General features: G+C 34.9%; 1 pseudogene; it reads right to left on the minus strand.

Moving 5' to 3' along the window:
* Positions 1 to 1,555: 1,555 nt before the first annotated feature.
* LOC149543265 (uncharacterized) lies at positions 1,556 to 2,956 on the minus strand (annotated as a pseudogene).
* Positions 2,957 to 6,867: the final 3,911 nt, after the last annotated feature.

Genomic DNA, 6,867 nt, shown 5'->3' on the forward strand with positions numbered 1-6,867 from the left:
TGTTACTTCTATTAAATTATCATATTTTTATTTCTTTAATTACCAGTCACATTATAGAAACCCATATTTTAATTTTATTATTTCCCTTCTTTCATTTCTTAATTTTATTACTTGACTTCTTTCATTTTTGAGAAGATTTTATCCAAACAATACAAGTCTTAACACTTTATCAATGTAAAGTAAAATTTAATTATTTATTCCTAACATACCTTTAGATTGAAGAAAAGATTATAATGCTCATGAGACGCTTTCACACTCTAGGTAAAAAGGAAATCAACCATTTTAGAGAGTGTTGGTAGAATGTTCATTGTTTTCTTTTCAAAGATATGTCAAGGTCATCGTCATCAAAAGTATAAGTTTGTTTAAGAAAGTTTGTTTAAGAAACTTGTTTTATATTACAGAATACATTTACATCAGCATGTAATGTACATTTTTATTTTATACAATAGCATGACAAAGCATCGTTAGCATGATAAGTATATGATAGTAGTTCCAAATTGATAGCCTATTGAGTATCAAATTTAGGTGGAAACTTATTTCAAAAAGTAGGGACTCCAGCTCATCAAGAGCTCTTATTTATTTCAAAATCATTTTCTGAAAGACCCTGTCAAAATAATAGACTAATAATACTCATAATCTTAAAATAGATGTTGAAATGTTAGTTCTGATGCAGAGGCATACATACTACTTTAGAAGACAATCTGAGCTTGTGACATAAGCAAAAAAAAAAAAAAAAAAATTTGCTTTCAAACATGGCCTGTGTATTATGTAAGCCCATTGACAATATTAAAGATGTAAAGTGCAAACGTAAATGTGCAATCTAGCTGAATACAAACAACCCTCAACACCTGATCTGTTGATTGCTGCGAGTTCCACTATTTCCAATCCTTCCATGCGCTCCAAACTTCCTATGCCCGTTTCCTCCGACCTTATTTCTACTATCAACCTCTGCAATACTATGCAATGTTCCAAACTGCGTATTTTGTCAACTATGTAGCAGTGTTGGAGTTGGCTAAACTTTCAGTCAGGGTTCGAATATTTCGATTATTTTTTAAGGGAATTTGCAACACTTGGGGATATGGATAATGAAAACATCTAGTGATCTACAATGTATCCATCCCATCAGTAATGCATAAATAGGGACGTTTCATTTTATTTGCTGACCCCTCCCATATCAGGGAAAGACGGATTGCAAATTACATGTCAGAGTATTGATAAGTAGCCGATATTTTCTACACTAAGTTAAATTGTAATATTTCTATCAGCATGCAATTGTGTAGTTTTTTGAATCAAATTTATTGACCTATCTTTTATGAATAGAGGTTCAAAATGAACTACTAAGCACTCATTGCATCTAGACGATGCTCAAAGAGTTGAAGCACTGGATTAGCACTTTCTGTATCAAAGTGATGGTCATAAATGAAATACTTAGCACTCGTTGCATCTTAGCACACATTGTATCTAGGCATCTCAAAGAGGGGAAGCATTGGATTAGAACTCATTGCATCTATGTGATGGTCATAGGTGATTCTTGAGAACCACTACTTATAAAAGATAAGATAACAAACTCAAAAAACTAACAATTGAATCTTGATAGCAATATCACAATGTCAGAAATTCCTGTAATTACAAAGAAAGCAGGGCAGAGGGTATACTTACATAACTCCTGTGTACCTCACAGCCAATACCGTGATGAGGAAGGCTCGCCTATCTTCTGACATAGACCAAATTATAAGCTTCTTATGATTTTTGAGTTCTGACTCTCACTTTAACCACCAAAAGTGAGTTCTTGATCTTTTTATGCGATTGGGGTTGGTGGCATTGGAGATGGCGTTTTCATAAATTTTCAGCAGTGTTTCAGATTCAGGATGCCCTTTAATAATCTTGCTAACGAACCTTGCCTCTGGCATCAACAGTAACGTCGAAAGAGGAAGGTCAGGGCAACCGATGGTTCTAATTTTCTGCAAAACCAGACACCTGGACTTCATAGTCTTTTCTAAACTGATTAGCAACAACTTAACGTGCTGCACTACATAATCTACAGGGAGCTCCATCTTATTAACTAGTAAGTTCATCTTTTCACTAACATGTTCCCTTGACAATAAAAAGACCTGAGGGGCAGCTCCGAGTAGTTGAAATGTTTCTTCAGTCGACAGCCCGCAGAGTTTGAAATTCTCTATCTTTGCCTCTAACGTTTCCATGCTGCTAATAGTCACTGAACTTACTATATATTTGAACATTTTCCCCTCTGGTAGGCAGCAGTCTTGTGAATAAGATCGACGCGTGCAGGCGTCAGAGAAGTTTTTGAGAGAACACCCGGATTTATTTTTAAGAAGCTTACGAGCTCCGCCCCACAAAACCCCCATCCTTTCCAAAAAGCGAGGGAGGGCCTCAGGGTCTTCTCCAAGCTATAATTAAGAAGTGGTGGATTTCTTAACAGGGCTTTGACGAGCACATCCTCGGACTGAAATACGTTCTTCAGAAATTTCATCTTGGGAAGTTGGGTTTTGAGGCTGGGTTTCAATATGCTTGGGTATCTGCTCAAAAGTTTGGCCAGATTTCGATCCACGAAACCGAAATCTTCCAGCAGTTTGATCTTAGGTTCCAACACTTTATCTGCAAATACCATAAGTTGGGGCTAAACCCTCATTAAACGGCCAATTTCGACTTCAGTGCAGCCGTGCTGCTTCAACAGATGAAGAAACCCCTCGACATTGTTGAGGGTCTGAAGCTTCTTCAAATGAGGTGCCGACCTGAAGATCCGGCCTATGTCGGCGTCGGACAAATTAAGTTTGGAGGAGGCGAAGTGGTTAAAGAGGCCCTGCGAAAGAGGCTGAGTTGAGAAAGCATTGCGAAGATGGAAGGAGTGTAAAATATTAAGGAGTTTAGAGCGTAAACTGGGATGCAGCGGACCTGCTGCAGCAAAGAAGAGTTTCCGGCATAGACTGTTGTTCATCGTGGAAGCTGCTGTAACAACTGAAGAAGTGGTTAGGGTTTTGCCAGAGTAAATTTATATGTTGATAGTGCGTTGTTCAAAAAAATTATTACTTACGAAGGGGAGCAAAACATTGGAGGAAGATAGGTCTTAGAACTATATATCATTAAGTAATGGAAAGTACTATGAAGAATTGAAAATTGTTTTTACAAAATATAATATTAAATTTATTGAAAAAATTAAAAATAATAAAGATCTTATTATGGAAAAAGTTTTAAAAATAATACCTTTATAAATTATATATCATATTTTTTTAATAGTGGAAGTAAATTGTTTGTTATAAAAATAAGGATTTTTTTTTTTTTTGAAAATTTATATCTAAATTGAGCAATATTAATTATCATAATTTTTTTTAGATAAAAGCTTTTAACACGACAATTTCGTTTACAAGGTTTTGGGTCAAGTCTATTCTAGTTTATCACATTATAATGATTAATAATAATAAATACTCTACGCTTTGACCCATTACCTATTTAAAAATATTATTATGAAATTTCTTAATTTAAAATAAAATAATCAAAACTAACAATCATTAAGCAATCAACAAATGACTTTGACATCCAACTGTGCAAATTTTTCTGCAAGCTTGGAAAAACATTTTATAATGTGCACCCATGTTTACTTGCAACTTCAAACAATTATGGTGTTCGAAGCAATTTGCAAGAAGACTTTGATGTCAAAATGGCGAAGGCAAAACTAGGTCTCACAAATGATCATGTTAAATCCCTACCCACAAACTACCGAAATTTTGGCAAATAGGGAAGGTAATATAATGCAAACTATAGTAACCAAGCATCATTTTTTGCCAAAACTATGTATGAAAAGGATAGTTCATGGGAAACCAGAAATTACGCCTATGTAGTCACGAATCGTCAACAAACCCTATTAGCACAAAGGAAGGGAAAGTTTCATTTTGCTCACCCCAACAAAAAAAGGAATGAAGCTAGATGAAAACCCTAGCCAAATTCAAACCAAGAAGCCATGCTTGATACCTGACAATGAGTGGACAAAGATTCTTATTAGAAGGGAGCGGAAGAGCAACCAATATAAGAAGTTGAGTTTAGGACTCTCTAGCCAAGCACAAAGGATCCCAAAAATTAACACCAATCTATTGGGTGTCAATCAAAGAAAAAATTTAGTTATTGAATGCCAAGGGAGATCAATACTAAAGAATAGACTGATCTCTTCAAGGGTTGATCTGAAAAGCCTTAGATATGACCACAATCATTGATCAGAAGAGTAAACACCAAAATACACCAAAAGTAGTCTTTTTCTAAAGGCAGATTTACCTACTAAAAATAGTGAATAGTTGTCACCCATAGAAGAAAAGAAAATTAATGGGATTGTGCCATAGTTTGATAGAGATGTAGTTGAGAAAGCCAATTTGGTAGGTCAAAAAAATAATCCATTAGGAAATCCTATCGTAGGCACCAATTCCAAGGAGCCTCAGGCACTTCAGAGTAATAATCATATCAACAACAACAATATCATAATTAAAAGCAATAGCTTCACAAAAAGACCATTGGTTTGATTTCAAATCTCAAGGACCAAAAAAATCAAGTTTGGTAGAATGGCTGAGGAAGGGTTGTTGAGACCAAGTAAGTATTTCTTCCCTCTTGGATTGTTTAGTGTCATTACATTATAAAAATAAGAATATTAGTAATGATCGAAAGTATGGGCTTCTTTATTTCCTCAAAGGGTATAGCATATTTTTTTTCAAATGGGCACCTAACTTTACTAGAATGAATGTTAACCAAATGGTCCTACCAACATGGATAGTGATCAAAAGCTTCCTAGTAGAGTTAGTTCATAACCATATTATAAGTGAATATGCAATTTGATTGGTGAATTCTTAGGATTTGAATCCTTCTCTAAACCTTCTAATGGAGTTAAAATACTAGTTAATATAAAGGTAGAAACCCAAGATATAAAACCAATCAAAGTCATTACCAATAGATCAATTTAGAACTTGTGCACTTTATGTTGTCAAGATCACATATAAGAAATAATATTTTTTTATTTAGAATTAAGATACATTGAATGTGATTCTATTATGCATGCCTATAAGACGTCCAACCTAAAAAAAATCCCTGGCCTTAGCTTCAAATTGGGAAGAAGTGAGAAATATAATAGTATGAGGGCAGAGGACGATCAAAATGTTGAAGTTGATGAAAGATCAACCCCATGACAACTCCCAAGAATCACCTGTATGCAAACACATCATAGAAATAGAAGAGAAAAAGCCATGGAGGTTGGAATTCCCAAATCCACAAATGAGAAATTCTTGATGAGCAAAAAGACAAACTGTTATTAATCAAAATTGAATAAATAATTACGAAGAGATCAATCCTTATAAGGAGGTCAAAACCCTAAAAGATAAAACCTAGGTTACATGACAATAATTAATAAAAGAATTAATTATTAGACACCTAAAGTTTAGCTTAAGTAAAATATAGTTAATTAGAAATTTTCTAATTACTCTAACATCCCTCTTAAGATAAACTTAGGGAGTAGCAAAAACCTAGAAACTGTACTACTGAAAGTATATTTGGGTCCTGGAAATAAGGCCTGATGAGGTACCTAAGCACAACCAAATCTTTATAAAGAAGAGAAATAAAGAAAACCACATGGAAAAATCGTACTCCAAGAAGAGATGGAAAATATGCTGAAAGAACTAGTGAAGGACTGAAGAAGCCTCCAAACTAGGGAATGCACTTTTTGAGAGTTTTCAAAAGTGACAAAACTTCTAATCATTAAATATTCCAATTACATTACACTTCATTTCTACAATGGGTGCAATCATCTCACTTCAAAATTTTAATAAAAACAATGCCTATGTTGCTTGAAGAGAAACTTGACAAAGAAAGCGAGGTGGAGGGTATACGTACATAGCTCCTGTGTACCTCACAACCATTACCTTGATGAGGAAGGATTTTCTACCTTCTGACATGGACATAATCACAAGTGTCTTATGAGTTTTGACTTTTGTTTCTCACTTTCTCCATCAAAAAAGATGCATTTGTCTCTTTGTGCGAATAGGGTTTGAGGCATTGGAGATGGCATTTTCATAAATTTTAAGCAGTATTTCAGTTTTTCTCCTCATGCATCCCCAATACTATTTTATAATCTTGCTAAAAAACCTTTCCTCTAGCATCAACAATAACGTCAAAAGAGGAAGGTCAGAGAAATCAATGGATTTGATTTTCTACAAAACCAGACACCTAGGACTCATAGTCTTTTCCAAAATGATATCGAGATTAACCCTAATAAACAAGACAATTAGAGAAATACTCATGTTAGGAGCTTGAGATTTCCTTATTATAGAAGGGAAAAGGGCAAATATATGATGTATGTGTAGTACTTGGTGATGCATGAATTAATTGATGTAGATTGCACATAGTCATTTTGAATGATTGTTCCTAGACGAACTAATGACCATATCTAATTGATGCAAGAGCGTCCTAAGGTAGTTAGCAATCTTACATGTTGGAGGGATTTTGGTTTGGAGTTGAGGACTCGGTCACTAAAGCAGTGGTGCTTGGTTGTTACTAGGTGTAGTGTTGGCCGAGGTGCTTGGTCACTAAAGGAGCTTGACATATACTACTTCTTAGTATATATAGTTGCTCGGCATGTACTATGTTTCTCAACAATGCTTGTGGGAGCTCGACGATGCTTGTGGTTTTTGTTGACACTCGACAGTGTGGCTTGTGGGATGGATTTCTTGTGGATTTTCTTGGTTGACTTGGTGCATTTATTGCATAAGGATTGAAATAATGGTGTGGATCGATTATGGGAGTTTGTGTGGACCTATTTAGGTCTTGGTTATTTGTCCTAGGTGTATTTAATGAGTGTTGTAAGCCTTCTAAGATATT

The sequence above is a fragment of the Cupressus sempervirens genome, chromosome 8 (assembly GCF_028749045.1).
Source record: "Cupressus sempervirens isolate cs-2001-9-10 chromosome 8, ASM2874904v1, whole genome shotgun sequence".
NCBI lineage: Eukaryota > Viridiplantae > Streptophyta > Pinopsida > Cupressales > Cupressaceae > Cupressus > Cupressus sempervirens.